General features: G+C 32.7%; 2 long non-coding RNA genes across 3 annotated transcripts; both read left to right on the top strand.

The window, feature by feature from the left end:
- Nucleotides 1–14,659: 14,659 nt before the first annotated feature.
- On the top strand, nt 14,660–16,016 carry LOC120207355. 2 transcript variants are annotated; one of them, XR_005524196.1, is made up of 3 exons: nt 14,660–14,847; nt 14,969–15,134; nt 15,996–16,016. It is a non-coding gene; the product is annotated as an uncharacterized LOC120207355 (long non-coding RNA). The 2 variants fall into 2 exon arrangements; XR_005524195.1 differs by having other exon boundaries at nt 14,660–14,850.
- Nucleotides 16,017–17,076: 1,060 nt separating this feature from the next.
- On the top strand, nt 17,077–17,366 carry LOC120207354. Its single transcript, XR_005524194.1, has 3 exons — nt 17,077–17,097; nt 17,180–17,237; nt 17,314–17,366. It is a non-coding gene; the product is annotated as an uncharacterized LOC120207354 (long non-coding RNA).
- Nucleotides 17,367–18,154: the final 788 nt, after the last annotated feature.

Below are 18,154 nucleotides of genomic sequence, written 5' to 3'. Positions count from 1 at the left end.
ATGTCAATCATTTTGAAATTGTTTCATTTGAATCAAAACTTTAAAAAAATCTCTCTTGAGATAAAAATCATTTTCAGTCTCGCTTGAGAAAATTAAATTTCAAAACAAAAGATGCAACCAGACGAAAATTGTTGTATGGTTGTCTTTGCCCTATTCATATCTTCACATCAATGGGCAAAAATGGGCAAATATTGACACCATTTTTCGTCTGACTTTTGAATAATAATAATAATAATAATAATAATAATAATAATACTATAATGTTGTTTTATTATTTGGTTATTTTATTCCTTTTTCTTTTTTATAGGCTCAATATTACAATAAAACCTTAAACCTAGCTAACCCTAACCCTAGCCATTTGCTGCTGCCACCACCTGATGTCGCCGCCTCCAAGCACGCCATCAGTCATCTCAACTGAACCATCATTGTGTCACCATAATCACTGAAAAAAATCCAAATAAATCAATCTAATCTAATAAAAAATAAACCTAATCTCAACAACCTTAACCATAGCGATGATACTCCTAATCTCTACTAAACCCAACTATCACACCATTAAAAGCAACATAAATAAACAAAAAAAGGGGGAAATTAAATCATCCAAAAAAAGAGGGGGAATCCATGAAAAAACATAGAGAAGAATCGGGGGAACAAACGAAAAAGAGAAAAAGGGGAAGAGTTTACCTCGGATCTTCACCGATGGCAGCTTCGGTGATCGGATGACATATCTGAACAATTAGCTGAAGGAGGAGACCGAGGAGAACATCATACCTTGGAACCAATTTGATCTGATAGTCCAACGACGATATCGGAGGTAAGAAAATCAAATAGTCTCGACCTTATTTCGTTAGTGTAGGGGTAATTTCAGGCAAAACAGAGGCCATATTTATGATCTAGGAGTTGAGATAAGCTTATTGGTGTAATTAGTGGTCCAATGACCTCTAGAAACGGTGGTCGGTAGTGGTAGCCACGGCGACTGACGGTAGAGCATCTCGCCAGATTCTTGAGCATATAGAGATGAGAAAATGTGGAAAGGGAGAGAAAAAAATGGAGAAATTAAATGAAAGTGAAAAAAATGAATAAAAATAGGCTTATATACCCCATCAAAATGACGTAGTTTTAAGGATTAGGACAACCATACCAAACCCGTGTGGGTTAACAACATTTCAGGTCCTTCAAGCTTTGTATTCCTTGTAATATCGTTAATGCATATGTGTTAATTCTGTTTTCAATCCTTTTAATTTTACCATGCTTCATTTTAGTCACTAAAAATTTGGATTTAATCATGATCCAGTCACTGGTTTGGTGTTGATTTTCATCTTGAGCTATGTGGTTTAATTTTATGTTTATTTTTTACCTCGAAATTTAGCTTAAGTATTCACTTTTCCTTATTTTTATTTGAGACTGATAATTTTTAAATCTTTCACTTTAGTCCTTAATTAATTATTAATTTAAAGCAAATATTATGCAATTAATTTGTTTTGATCGCCATTAATTGTGCATATTATGTTTGTTTTTCTAGCATGCTTCATTAATTACAAATATAAATATGTAATGTATGTTAGCGTATATTTGTATATATGGCATTTGTGAATGTATTCCTTTTCTTTAGTGTATCTTTAGTGAATATTGAATATTTTCCATGTGTATTAAATGTCTCCCATGCTTTTAATTATAATTAGAATTTTTTTATTTGACTATCCATGCATATTAAATACATTTTTATGCCTAAAAATTAGGATAAATGTACATATATATATATATATATATATATATATTATTTAAGGTAGCATTTATTTATTTATTAATTATGTATTATATTGTAAATATAAGGGTTAGTTTAATATTTTAATTCTTGATGTTAGATTAATCTATGGAAAACCTCCAAAAATATGGAGTTCCCTACTGAAGATTATTCGAATAAAATTGATATTTTATTCAATATTTATTTATATTCTACGACTTTTTAAAAATACATAAGATATGCTTCATTTTAAATAAATGCATTTTTATTTTTTTCATATAGTAAAAAATATAAATATTTATTGTGTTATTTTATTTATTTTAATATTTTGTTATCTTGATTTCTTTATTTATTTGTCCTAATATGTTCATATTTCATTCGTGCTTTATATGTCATTTATTACTGTTACATTCATAAATCACGCATTTATCTTCTCGTTTTCCAAATTGATTGAAGGCAATGTCGTCTTGCATCGTGAATTAACAAAATCACGTCCAACATGATTGGATTTCAATACTCGTTAATTCACGTAGTAAGGGAACATCCTTTTTAAATAAAGCCGAGTGAATTAAGTCATTTTTATCTAGTCAAATACTTAAAAAATAAATTCACTCATTTTAAAATTCATCGAAATAAAATGATAGTAATTTAAATTTTGAATTCAAATTTGTAAAATTTCACTACTTAGAAAACGTATAATCGAGAGGTACCAATTTGGGCGTCGTGGGGGTGCTAATCCTTCCCCACGCGTAATCGACTCCTGAATCATGAAATAAATGAATTTTTGGTGATACGCAGACCAATTTTTGTCTTTAAAATGACTTTCCTTAAAATTCTTTTAAAAACATTTTTAAGTATTCGACCCATCTAACCCAAAAGTGAACGACGACTCCAAATTTCAAATTAAATGAAAATCTAAAATTTCCAAATTAAAGTCATATTATTTTTAAATTAAATTATTTATTAAAAAATAGTTATGAGAACTTTCTTTTCTCCCGTTGACAAAAACCTTACACTCCATTTCTTTATTCGCTGCAAAAATTTATCTTTGAGCTTTGAAAATGTGTTTCTTTCGTTTGTCTCAATGATTCAAGGAAAGTTCGAAGTAACATTCTGAATTATGACCTTTAAAAATCTCAAAACATCGACTTTTAATGACTAAGTAATTCAATAGTACTGAAGAAAATTCTTGACTTATCAACATTAAATAGCTAACTCAGACATTGTGTATAGGTATGAAGAAGTCTTTTATTGCTATTGCTCCTTGAGTTGAAACCTCACTAAAGATGATGTAATTGTTTGCAAGAAAGAGACGATTTACCATAGGATCATACTTGATATATGCTCCCCGAAGAGTACCATCCAAGACTACCCAACGAAGTAATATTCACAAACCCTTGCTACATATTAAAAACAGACATGAGCAACCCTTGCTACATATTAAAAACAGACATGAGCTCAGCAGATCCGCTTGACCAAGTCCTAAACGATCGTTCGATCCTCCATTTAAGGTCACTGAATACGATACAAATTCTACATAATGTATCACCTTCCCTGCACATTTTTTAATACAAATAGTAGCAACTAGTTTTATTAGAAAAGAAATATTTTAAATTATAATGGTGGTTTACAATCATAAGTGTAAACTAAACACGTAATTAGAATATTTCATGTAGCAATTGATACAAGACACGGAACTAGTCACTTAAGATCATGTAAAGACTATATAAGAAAAATGTTAAAACCCATCTAAAAAAGCTTGAACAAGATAAAGATGTATGTAGATCTGATTGCATTGACAAACGAACCACAACAAGGGATCAAGTTGCTGAAAGATCACCGACAATCGCGAATCAAAATTTAGCGTCATGAGAATATTATCTTCGAATGCAAACCTCATATCCAAATTCACACGAGGGTCCAAAGCAGGGCATATCAATATGATAACAAATAATGTCATATTGATTAGTCAAGTTGGCGTCAAATCCATCCCTAATAAAATTAAACAAATAAATTGACAAAATAACTGATAAAAAAGACTGAAATATACTAAAAGACAAACGAAAACATACCAAAAGACAAATAAAAATGTGACAGAAGATATCCTAAAATGGGTCATAAAGATAAAATTTTAAAAACTTAAAAATCAAATATACAATATAAAAAAAATACTGACGATCTATGACTAATATAAAAGTTGTCGCCACCGCTAACGAAGAAAAAGAAAAACTAGCAACACAAAGTTTAAAAGAAAAGAAAAACTCATCACCCTCCTAATTCAAATATTCACAAAGCATAACTTTTATACAATTTAAAGTTTTAAATATACAAAACATAACTTTATATTATCCCATCACAAAAAATAACATACCTAAAAAATTATTAGAACAGTGTAAGAATCAAATTATGATATTTTCAGACTTAAATATTATTTTCATAATTAATATTATAGAAGTTCTTTTTTAATACATACTTTTCAAATTATGATATTTGAATAAAAAAGGGTAAAGTATATAAATAGTTTCTAAACTTTTAGGGAGCTTGTATTTTGGTCACCTAACTTTTAAAATTTGCAATACAACCATCAAACTTTTAATTCGTTTTCAGTAAGGTCTCTGACGTTACCCTCCGTTAGTTTTAGTTGACGTGGCACGTTAATTCTGTTAACCCCCCATTTTTCTTCTTCCTTCTTCTTCCTTCTTCTATCTTCCTTCTTTTTTTCTTTTTTTTCTTCTTCTTATTCTTCTCTCACGCCCCCGTTAACCTCACTATTCTTCTTCTTCTCTCACACCCCTATTAACCTACTCTTCTTCTTCTTCTTCTTTTTCTATTCTCCCGCTCGTGCCCATCACAATATTTTGATGCAACTCACGTCCACAGAACCCTCCAAAGTCATCGCCACCGTCGAAAATGGAAGAGCTATTTGCAAGAGAGTTAGTTTTAGCTGACGTGGCACGTTAACTCCATTAAACCCCATTGATGGTTGAATTGCAAGTTTTAAAAGTTGTGTGACTAAAATGCAAGCGTCCTAAAGTTTATGGATTATTTATATTCTTTACCCTAGAAAAACAACTTTTAAAAATTCAAATTTACTTTTTAAACGTATCGTAAAACTAATTGATTATAATTTAAAGAATGTTCAAATTATTCAAAAAAAATTCAAGAAGTAATTATATTTAAAAAAGGTAAATTATGTGAATAATCTCCTTTGTTTTTGACTTGATCGATTTTGGTCACTAATTTAAAAATTAAGGATAAATGATTTCATGTTGTTTGGTTTAAGTCCCTGTCGTTAAATTTTGATAATCCATTAATAAAAGTATTTAGTGACAATTTAAAAATAAAAAAAATTACGTTCCCGCCACCACCAATTCTTCTTATTCTTATTCTTATTCCTCATCTTCCTTTTCCTAACTTCATTTATGTTGCAAATAATGAATCAATGCGTTGTAGAACAATAATCGTGCAACGCTATAATTATGAGCATGATCTAACATGTCCTTTAAAGTTTTGAGTATGTCAAAATTTTCAAGTGATTTCACCAAATCGATGACTAAGCTAAGATTTACAGTGCTGCTAATTTTCAGGGATAATAAAAAAGTTCCTAAAGGGGGATAACTCTCATTTAGAAATATTCAGAGAATAATATAGGGCAATAATAATTGCAGATATGCAGGGAAAAGGAAAATGAAGGGATGATATGGATAAAGAGAGAATGGGGGAGGAGCAAGTAAAAGTGATCGAATGAGATATGAACAAACCTTGGGTTTAGAACGTAGCGTATATCATCTAATAATGTTCCGCTTCGAGACTATGAGTGTAAGCATGGGGATTCCTTCCCACTTCCTTGGTAATACCTCCTACATATGATGTTAGAGTTTGACTCGAATTCAAAGTGACACAAATTAATTAATATATAAATATTAGAAAAGTTTAAACCCAGTTTGGCTAAAAGTAGAAAACTTTATTAAAGTAGATTTCTAGTTTAGTTTTCATTTGTAATCAAGTATTTATCCCTATGAATAGATACTAAGGGTCAGAGTTAGATATCAAGTTTTTCTTTCACCAAAATTCTCTTGTATTTCTTCTTTCATATTAGTAAAGTTCTTATCCTCTGCCTATGGTTTTCCCTTTTGGGTTTTCCATGTAAGTTTTGGTGTTCTTTGTTTTTCCTTTTCGATTGTGTTTATTTGTTTGCTAATAATCATCGTTCCAATATTATAACAAACTGGTATCAGAGCTTCGGGTTTAAGATTATGGCAATAATGAAGTATGATATTTCACTCTTGGATCAAAACACAAGGTTCTCGCTATGGCAGGTGAAGATTCGGGATGTTCTTGTACAATTAGATCTCGACGATGTAATAAAAGGATTTGATCAGAAGCATATAACACAATGGACGATGAGGAAAAGCATAAGGATCGTGTTGTGCATGATATTGCTCGTGGTGAAACATTTGTGAGTAAAGTTGGAACTTATGATAACCATGTCGATGTGAAGACTAAATACAATCCTAGAAAAAGCTTGGACTTGATCGGTGTCCATTACTGAAGAATACCCATTTGAGGGGTGTTGTGGAAGAGGTGGAGAACTAGTTCGTTGAAATGAAGAATTATTTTTTGTTGAGTTTGGGTGTAACATCGAATTTGAGTGTTTTGTCTGGAAACCTTTGCACTTTTAGAATTTCTGTCAAGGTGGATATTTATTAGACTTTGACTCGAATTTAAAGTGACAAAAATTAATTAATATATAAATATTGGGAAAGTAGGAAACCCTATTTGGTTAAAAGTAGAAAACTTTATTAAAGTAGATTTATACTTTAGTTTTCCTTTGTAATCAAGTATCTATCCCTATAACTATATACTAAGGGTCAATGTTAGATATCAAGTTTTTCTTTCATCAAAATACTCTTGTATTTTCTTCTTTCATATTAGTAAAATTCTTCTCATCTGCCCGTGTTTTTCCCTTTTAGGTTTTCCACGTAAATCCTGGTGTTCTAAGTTTTTCTTTTTCGATCGTGTTTATTTGTTTTTCGATAATCATCGTTTCGATATTATAACATATCACATACCATACATGCATATACATTCAAATTCGATAAAGAGACTGAACATAAATTTTCAAAATTAAAAACTTGCACCTACATAACTAGACAAAATTATCATTTTAAAAGATAGTACAGAAATATAAAGCCAATTGACACCCACTCCAGAATCGATCCTCTCCCTCATGGATCGATATCATCTTCTTCAGTTTCAACTCTGCGACCATCTTCTTCTTCCTCCTAACTCCATTTACGTTGAAAGATTTGGCATGCTCGAAACTTTAAAGTCCACTGCCTACCAATTTCCTTTCACAAGCTGTAGTAACAAGGGCGAGTTCCCATCCAGTCAAATCATAATCCTTCGATTGATCAGCATTAGGATTAAACTGTTGTAAATATTGAAAAATAGTGTTGTAGTATTATAATCTAAAAATTCAGTTTCAATAATAAAGTTAAAAAAATTGTTAAATTAAAATAGAACCTGTAATCGGATGAAACTAAAGAAATAGAAGAAGAGTTTTGTTCAGGCATGTATGAACAGTTTCCTTAAGACAGATTCGTCTTCTCTTCGGCTCTTTGAGTAACTTTGGACGTCGATCTCCTATGATACAACAACAAAAGCTCACAACAGTAAGCACAATCGTAGTGAACAATCAAACACAATCTTTGTCTTTATTTATCATCTAAAAATGATTTTAGGAGAATCAGAGAATTGAAAGGAAAGTATTTGAAAGAAAATAAGAAAAGTTGTGTGTTGAGATGTGTCACAACTTAGCCTTTATATAGAGAGAGGAATTTGTATTGAAAGGCTAAGACCTTTAAATTAAGAGAAAATAACCTCAGTGACCGAAAATGCCTTATAATATATGATTTTAATCAACTTTTTTTGGATTTGCCAAAATGACCAACAAAATCGCAACGCGATCTTAAATTCGCAACGCGGACTCTAATTTTTCAACTTAGTTTCCAAATTCGCAATGCAAATATCCAGATTCGCAACGCGATTTTGAAAAATGTGTTGCGATAGTTAAAATGTGTTGCGATAGTTAAAATGTGTTGCGAGAGTTTGAAAAACGTGTTGTTGCGATAGTGAAAAAGTGTTGCGATAGTGAAAAATCCAAAATAAGTTTACATTTTAACTATTCCAAATTCACGTGGAATTTGAAACAATAAAGAATGTGTTGCGATAGTGTAAAAGATTCCCAAGCCATTTGTAAGATCTTAGTTTGAAACAATAAAGAATGTGTTGCGATAATGTAAAAGATTCCCAGGTGTTTGCAATGTTCAATCCCACATAGTATTGGAAACACTATTGGGAATGGGAATTTAAGGCTTGGATTTCCCACTTCCTTGTTGAGTGGAAGAGAACAAGGGGGACTCTCACGCACCGCCGTCGCCGCCGCCGTCCCGTCCCGTCTCGGGTCGTGGTTGTGGTCGTGGTAATACGTGTCTTCGACACGTCCGCGCGGATACGATCTTTTTTGAGAAAATTCTTAAGAAATCGCAACGTGAACTTGGACTATCGTAACGAATTTGGACTAACGTAAATTTGGAAAATCGCATTGCGATTCTGTATTATCGTGTTGCGATTATGTATTATCGGGTTGCGATAGTCAGAATCGCGTTGCGATTTTGTATTATCGCATTGCGATAGTCATAATCGCGTTGTGATTTACATATTCGCATTGCAATTTTCTAAAATCGCAACGCGAATTTGGAAAATCGTAATGCGATAGTCAAAATCGCGTTGCGAATCTGGAAACTGATTTGCGATACTGGAGATTACGTTGCGATAGTCAGAATCGCGTTGCGATTTACATATTCGCATTGTGATTTTCTAAAATCATGACGCAAATTTGGAAAATCGCAATGCGATAGTCAAAATCGCGTTGCGAATCTGGAAACTGATTTGCGATACTAGAGATCGCATTGCGATTTTGTTGGTCATTTTGGCAAATCGAAAAAAAGTTAGTCAAAATCGTATATTATAAGGAATTTTCGGTCACTGAGGTTATTTTCTCTTAAATTAAATGACTTAACCATTTGATTAAAAATTATAACCTTTTGATGAAAAGGTTAACATGAAAAGACTTGACTTTTTGGGTGAAATGAATTAACTATTTTTCATGAAAATACTTAACTATTTTTCATGAATAGAGATGTTGAATAGTCATGATTGAATAAATCAATTCATTATATTTTTCCAACAATCCCCCATATGAATGAATTTAATTGTTTAAAATATTGACTTGATGTGGTGATAGATTCTACGTTCGATATTTGCATAGGATAGGTAGGCGTCCCCCTTTGAACCTTCCTTATAAAAATATACTTACCTTACTGGTTGTCCAGTAGATGTGATGTCCTTGAAATGTTCTTCCATTTGTTCAAGTGATGGCATACCTCACACAAATATCTCACTGACAAGAGTTTAGTTCTCATGGCTATGTCCATATAGCAGTGGACATCTCCTAGTTCTGCAAGAGCTTAGAGAACTATGCCCCAATAGTTTCTTTGAAGCAGCTCCACTCCACTCTCACATAGGTGACTTATGTTGTTCGGTTCAACAAAACACATATTGGTCATTAAAAGCATTGCTTAAACTAATCCACATTTTAGTCACTGTTTTCACCATAGGAATGGGCTTGGGGATAAACCCCCCTCAGTGACCTCACCAGGTCTATGCAAGTAGGTTGTCCCATTGAACCTAGATCTTGGGATCTCCAGTCAACTAAGTTGGGTTTTCCTTCACATGAAGCCTTAACAATTCATGGGCTTTAGTCTCATTCCTCTTATTTTTTATCAACTTGATCTCGATTCAACCCTTTGGTTAGCGGATCCACAATGTTATCTTTTGATCTTACAAAATCAATAGAGATAACTCCAGTTGAGACCATTTGTCTAATGGTATTATGTCGACGTCGCATGTGTCTCGACTTACCATTATACATTACATTTTGTGCTCTACCAATTGTTGCTTGGATATCACAATATATACATATTTTGGGCACAAGCTTTGGCCATTCAGGAATATCCTCCAAAATATTTCATAACCATTCTGCCTCTTCTCCATTTTTGTCTAAGGCTACAAACTCATATTCCATCGTGGATATGGTTATAATTGTTTGTCTTGAGGATTTCCATGACACAGCTCCTCCTCATAATATGAAAATATAACCACTTGTTCCTTTGGTATCTTGAATATCAGAAATCCAACTGGCATCAGAGATTCATTCTAACATAACATGATCTCTAGAATAATGCAATCTATAGTTTTGAGTATATCTAAGATATCTCAATACCCTCAAAATTGCTTTTCAGTGTTTCTCCCCTGGATTGCTTGTAAATCTGCTTAAACTCCTTACAGTGAAAGCAATATCAGGTCTAGTACAACTCATAAGGTACATTAGACTTCCTATGATCCTTGTGTATTCCAGTTGATTAACACTTTCACCTTTATTTTTAGATAGATATTGACTTGTATCTATCGGAGTTTTTACTACACCAGAATTATCCTTGCCAAAATTTTCAAGAATATTATCTACATAGTGTGACTGATTCAATATGAGACCTTCGTATGACCTTTTGATTTGGATGCCCAAAATCATGTCAGCAAGTCCCACGTCTTTCATGTCAAATTTTGAATTTAACATATTTTTGGTACATTTTATCATTTCATTGTTACTTCCAATAATGAGTATGTCGTCAACATATAGACATAGGATTACATATCCATCAACAGTGGTTTTGACATACACACATCTGTCACACTCGTTTATTTTAAATCCATTTGATATCATAACACTATCAAACTTTTCATGCCATTGTTTTGGTGCTTGCTTAAGTCTATATAATGACTTTACCAACTTACATACTTTCTTTTCTTGTCCTAGACCTACATAACCCTCAGGTTGTTCCATGTAAATTTCCTCATCAAGATCTCCATTAAGGAAAGCGGTCTTAACATCTATTTAATGTACTTCTAAATTCTGTAAAGCGGCAATTAGAAGTATCATTCTTATAGAAGTTATTCTTGATACGGGAGAATATGTATCAAAGTAATCAAGACCTTTCTTTTGTCGGTACCCTTTAATAACCAATCCGTTCTTGTACTTATCAATTGTTCTATTTGCTTTCATTTTTCATTTGAAAATCCATTTAAAATTTAATGGTTTAATTTCATGAGGAAGATCCACTAATTCTCACGTATGATTTTGTATGATGGAATCAATACTTTTGATGGCATCTTTCCAAAAATTACTTTCAGATGAACGTATAGCTTCGCTATAAGTTACAGGTTCAGTCTCTATCATATAGTTAGAAAATCTGTTCCAAAAGATTTTTCTACCCGTGCCCTTTTACTTCTTCTTGGCTCTATCTCGACTTCAACCTCTTGTTGGAAGTCTTGACTTCTAAAGTTCGTTTCCTTGAACTTGAGCCAACTTCTCTAAATTTACAAGGAAATATATTTTCAAAGAATGAGGCATTTTTAGATTATAATATTGTATTCTTGTGAATTTCTTGATTCATTGATTCATGCACAAGAAATCGATATGCATTGATGTGGTGATCATAGCCAATGAAAATACAATTCACTGTTTTAGGACCAATTTTCATTTGATTTAATAAAAGAGTCATTACCTTTGCAAGACACCCCACACTTTCAAGTAATTGTAGGAAGGTTTCTTGCCTATCCACAAATCATACGGTGTCTTGTCATTTTTCTTGTGGGGCACCTTATTTAAAAGGTAATTTGCTGATAAGACATATTCCCCCACATGTTCTGTGACAACCAAGAACTTCCTAGCATACCGTTCGTCATTTCCTTTAATGTTCGATTTTTTCGCTCTGCTACTCCATTCGATTGAGGATAGTATGGTGTGGTACCTCATGAATAATACCATGTTGTGCACAATATTGACCAAATGATTCAACATATTCACCACCACGATCACTTCTCACCTTCTTAATCCTTTTGTTAAGTTGGGTTTCAACTTCATGCTTATAGAGAATAAATTTTTCTATAGCTTCAACTTTGTTTTTAAGAAAATATACATAGCAATATTTTGTGCTATCATCAATAAAGGTAATAAAATATCTATTCCCTCCTCTAGTTTGAACAAATTTTAAGTCACAAACATCACTGTGTATTATATCAAGAGGTTTCGTATTTATTTCAACGGGTTTAAATGAAAACCTTGTTAGTTTAGCTTCAACACATGTTTCACATTTATGATTATAATTAATGTGAAATGGGGGAATGTGTTCTAAGTTAATTAATCTACGTAAAGTACCATAATTAACATTTCCAAGTCTACCATGCCATAAATTTAATGACTCAATCTTATAAACATAAGAAGAAGAATCATTATTATTTATATTTTTAGCTTTTACAGAGATACCATTGAGTTTCCACATATTCTTCAATACATATCCCCTTCTCACAAATATTCCCTCTTTTGATAAAACTAACTTCTGGGATTCAAACACCATCCTAAAGCCATGTATACTTAGGAGGGTCCCAGAGACAATGTTCTTTCATATGTCAGGCACATACAACATGTTTTGAAGTTTCAACTCTTTGCCAGAAGTCATCTTTAAAATTACAGTGCCTTTCCCCTTGATCTTGGAAGTTGTAACATTGTCCATATAGAGCTTTTCTCCTTTCTCACAAGAAACCAACTCAACAAAGGAGTCATTTTCACAACAAATATGGCGTGTGGCACCAGTATCAAGCCATTATTCTCTTGGATTTGAATCAACCAAGTTAACTTCAGAGACCACAGCGCATACTTCAAGTTCATATACTTCCTTGGAAATATTTGTCAACACATTAGCCTATTTTGTTCTGGACCTTTTTGGAAGCCTACATTCGGATGAATGTGTCCAGTCTTATTGCAATTAAAGCTTTTCACTTGGAATTTTCGCTTATTAGAAACATCGCCTTTTGGTCCTAGTTTATACTCAATTTGAGTGTGCTTTCTTTTATTAAAGTCTTTTTTTACTTCCACCACATTTGCCTTGGCAATGTTATGATTAGCTTTTTTGTTTAGCCTTTTAGCCGCACATCGATTGTCTTCTTCAATCCAAAGTCTCACAATCAGATCTTCTACTGTCATTTCTTTTCTCTTTTGCTTAAGATAATTCTTAAAGTTATTCCAAGTAGGCGAAAGTTTTTCAATAATGGCCGCCACCTGAAAGGATTCACTTATAATCATCCCATCTGCGAGAATATCATGAATGATCAGTTGGAATTCTTACACCTGATTCACAACAGTTTTAAAATCAACCATTACAAAGTTTAATAATAACACCTTTTGTATTTATGGTCCAATGATTCCCATAGTTCCTTAGTCGTTTTCTTTACGATGTATACTTCATAAAGTGCATCAGATAAACCATTCAAAATGTAGTTATGGCATAGGAAATCAAAATGCTTCCATGCTTCGGTAATGTTGAATGCAGTTGCAGCATCCACTTCATCCTCTCTAATGTAGGAGGATCATACTTCAAAAATTTAGCCAGATTCAATGTCGTCAAATAAAATAACATTTTCTGTTGCCATGTTTTGAAATTCTCTCCATTGAATTTCCCAGACTTTTCATTATGACTCATGGTCATATGTAACGTTTGGCTCACAACTGATTCTGTGTAGCGACAATCGCATTAGACTGTGAATTGGATGAAGTATCAGACATCTTTCTGTAATCGGAATCAAAACCGAAATAATAAATATAATATGAAACATAATATATATATTAACCTAAATATATTACCACGGTAATTTGTTTGAGTTTATATTGAACTACAACACAAGAAATTTGTCTTAAGATTGTTGCAAATATTGAAAAATAGTGTTGTAGTATTATAATCTAAAAACTTCGTTTCGATAATAAAGTTAAAAAATTTGTGAAAATAAAATAGAACATATAATCGGATGGAAGTGAATAAATAGAAGAAGAGTTTTGTTGATGCCTGTATGAACAGTTTCCTTAAGACATATTCGTCTTCTCTTTGGTGCTTTGAGTAACTTTGGATGTCGATCTCTCAGGATACAACAACAAACGTTCACAATAGTAAGCACAACCGTAGTGAACAATCGAACACAATTTGTCTTTGTCTATTACCGGAAAATGATTTTGAGAGAATCAAAGAATTGAAATGAAAGTATTTGAAAGAAAATAGGAAAAATTGTGTGTTGAGATGTGTCACAACTTAGCCTTTATATATAGAGAGATTTGTATTGAAATGTTAAGACATTTAAATGAAATGACTTAACCATTTGATTAAAAATTATAAACTTTTGATGAAAGGTTAACATGAAAAAGACTTGACTTTTGGGTGAAATGAATTAACTATTTTTCATGAAAAGACTTAACTATTTTTTATGAATAGAGATGTTGAATAGTCATGATTGAATAATCAATTCATTCATATTTTTACAACATAAACTTCGATGCAGTCTACAAAATAAAAAAAAATACAATCTTGGTTATTCATGCAACACTCACAAAAGCCGAAGCCACAACCCATCAACTGAGATTTTTTAACTTGATAGGTTGTAATGGTTTTGAACTTGAAACGGGGGTTTTCATCGTAAATGGAGTTGAGAAGAATAAAAAGAAAAAGCGGAGATGACACATTTTTTTATTTTTAAATTATCACGTAATACGAGTTAATAGAATTAATAATGAACTTAAACCGAACGAATCGATAATATTATTATAATTTATCATAGATCGATAACAATAGAAATTATTTATCCTTAATTTTTAAATTAATAACCAAAATTGATTAAAACGAAAGTAAATGTATTCCCATAATTTACCGTAAAAAAAATACTATCATAGATTGAAAGGACAAACCTGACCGTTATTAGTCCTAACCCCAATTCCAATCAAATCTGGGATTGTCCGGGTTCATCGCAAAAGCCCAGTAAACACAGCATATACATTTTCTTGCAAAACAAATCAATACAGGAAATCTGTTTATTTCTTTTCAGATCTTCATGGCTAATCACTACGGTTTCTTCTCACTCGGAGCAAATTATAATAAACGGTGGTAACTCGTTTTCTCTTTTCCCCTTCTCTTACATGTATGTATAGATTTTCTATTTGTATTCGTAGATCCCAACTCTCTTCGTACGCTACCTGTTTGATCAATGATTTTTTCGCTTTAGGTGAGACAGCGAAGGACACTTCGAAACTATCGGATTCAAAGCGTTGGAGAAGAGAATAATAAAATGGCGGCAGGTGGATTTGTGAGCCGAGCATTCGAGTCGATGCTCAAGGAATGTTCCAGCAAAAAACATCCTGATCTTTACAAGGCTATTCAAACTTATTTAGGTCAGATCTGTAGTTTCTTTTTAAATCTTATTTTATGGATCTTTTTCTTTTTATTGTTTCTTTGTGGCCGAAGCAGTAATTGTAATTCTTTTGATCTGATAATTATGGTTTGATTATAATTTCTTCGCATTCAATATGTTTCTTTGTATTGTTATTCGTTAGTCTAATTTTGGTTTTCAGTGAATTAAATATCATTGTGAGTTTAAAAGGTCCTAACTCCTATTACTGGTATGTGCTTTATTGAATTTTCTCCTGCTTTTGCCGTTATTTAGTTATTTTAGTCCCGCCTTCCATATTTATTCACTTTCAACTATAATATTACTTTAAAATGCAGTCAGACTGGTACATAGGCATAAGTTAGGATTTTGGAGTAGTTGTGGAATTTACAAGTTATAATCTCTGCTAACATTTGATTAAGAAGCTTGGTGTTTCAAACGAGTACTTGATGCCTTTCGTATATAAGTAATTACTTATACATTTTATGAGAATAAGAAGGATTTTCTGTTCCGAGTCTGACGGATATTAGGAGTGTCAGCAAAATCTGTGAGCATTTCCAAATTGTTTTTATTCAAATAGAACAAGGAACAACAAATTGATAATGATCCCAGTTCATTTTGTTAATCTTTTCTTCTTCTCCCCAATTGACTAATTCTTTAAAAGACACTATTGTTGGTTGCTGCATGAAATAGGAACTATGATATTAAGAAGAGGAGGGGTGGGAGAGTAACGAGATCCATGCATTTAGTATATGGAATCTTTATTGGTTTCGTTTAATATTTGAACTTATATATTCCTTTAATTTATTGTTAAATTGTTGCTGGTTGGTCATGCTTTCATTTATTTACATTTTTTTTTTCTCAGATGGTCCGAAACAAAGGGGTCGCTTCTTCATCCACTGAGCCAAATCAGGCATTGCCTGGAGATGGAAGGTTATTCTATTTGCAATCTTATAATATGCTATTCCTTTTTATGTTCCTAGTTTTTTACCCAAGATATAAACCCAATGGAATAGCCTTTTTATATTTTTTTGGTCAATTTGTTTGTGATTATTTTGGCTCCATATAGTTCAGAGTTGAAGTTTTTTCCTATCACTTTAGCCTTTGTAAGATTCAGCTAACACTCTAAATTCCCTTGTTAAATGTAACGGAATTGATATCAGTTGCGGTAATGTGATCATGACTGCTACTGTAACAATATAGATGACTCCATTTTTTTGCTTGTAGTTCCATGGGAACTGAAACTAGAAATATACCTGATGGTGACCTCCAATCTTTGTTTTTTGTTTTATTTGTAGTTCCATCGGGCCACAGCGTGTTAGTGGAACCATCACACTGCCCTGGCAAGTGCAGGGTACACCTGGAACGACCTGAGGTGGAGCTTGTCCTAAATCCTCTTCAACTTGCATTTGAGACAAAGAACTTGAAAATCCTTGAACCAGCTTTGGATTGTCTTCATGTATGTAGTTGCTTTCTTTCTTGATTTACTATTTTTGAGTGTTTATTTTCTGCTTTGTAGTCTTCTCTATGTTTTTTTCATGACATTACGGGAAGACATAATACATAAGAAAGCTTGCTATTTTCATTGTTTTTTTGTTCCATGTTTATTTTGTAGTTTTTTTGTTTTGTTCCATTGATTTTGGGAATTCAAATGTTTTATGTTTTGCATAATTATTACTGACATGATCTGTTTTTCCATAAGCACAGAAATAATTGCCTATGATCATCTGGAGGGTGATCCTGGCTTAGATGTGGTAAAACTGTTCCTCTGTTTACAGATATTCTGCATATGGTTTGCAGTTGTGTTGATAATTCTTCTCCTGACAGGTATGGGCTCTTGTGTCTGTCAACCTCGTTTTTAACTTATTTAACTTGTTACATATTTTTAATTCTGGAAAACAATTTGCAGTACAATACTGCAAGTACTGAAGGTACTTCTTACTGTTTAGCATCCACGAAGTTCAGAGGTACATTGTCCAGGACCTAGTTATCTCGTTTATTTTCTAGTATAGAACCGAGTCTTGTTGTAATTTTCTAATTAAATTGCAGTCCATGGGGAACCTTTGCTTGGAATTATTAGAGTCTGCTACAATATTAGTCTTCACAGGTGTTATTTATATTTGTTGAAGATAGTGATACTCTGTTTTGAAATAGTACTCATGATTTGTGGCTTGAATTTGTAGCAAGAGCCCTATAAACCAAGCAACATCAAAGGCGATGCTAACACAAATGATTAGATCCTATTTAGGAGAATGGAAACTGAGGGTGGTATGGAATTTCATCTCTAAGCTTTTAACTATCTTTTGCTTCATCTTATATCTGGGAGAAGGTAATATCTTTTACCTGAAACTCAGGTCCCTACTTCATCTGGTTCTTCACATCATACTGAAGCTGCTTCTTCGGATAATTCCACCTCAAACGCAGAAGAAGCTTCCTCTGGGGACCAAAATGACAATGAAACAACTTTAGGGGATGCACTTAACTGGGTTAAGGATGCCCCATTTCCATCTATTGAGGAACTTCAAAAGCTTGCTGGTGCTGCTGATATCAAGGTGCATCCTTCTATTTGTTGTTGTTTGATTCGTTAATTTGTGGGTCTTAGGTTTATACCATTTTCTTAAGATGAAACTTATGTGTTTTATAGGCTTTAGAGGCTGTTCTTGACAAAATTGTGAATGTTGAGGATGGTAAAAAGGTCACGAGGTACGTACCAAAGTATTTTTACCAGATTGTTAGTTTCTGTTCTTCTTACTTTGGCTGATATTTTGTTGAAATTGTTCGTCAATACTTGCTATCATGAATATGAAACTTATCCTAGAGGGATTGAACTTGAGAGCATGAGTATTGGTAAACGTGATGCATTGCTAGTGTTCCGCACCCTTTGCAAGGTACTACTTATACTTTCACCAATTATTACTCTATGCATTAATCTTTGCTAGGATTCCCTTCATGAAATGTTTTTTCTTCCAGATGAGCAAGAAGGAAGATTCTGATGACACTAAGACACAGATGTTGTCTCTTGAG

The sequence above is a fragment of the Hibiscus syriacus genome, unplaced genomic scaffold (assembly GCF_006381635.1).
Source record: "Hibiscus syriacus cultivar Baekdansim isolate YM2019G1 unplaced genomic scaffold, ASM638163v2 tig00014608_pilon, whole genome shotgun sequence".
NCBI classification, from domain to species: domain Eukaryota; kingdom Viridiplantae; phylum Streptophyta; class Magnoliopsida; order Malvales; family Malvaceae; genus Hibiscus; species Hibiscus syriacus.
This window is presented reverse-complemented; position numbering and strand designations above follow the sequence as displayed.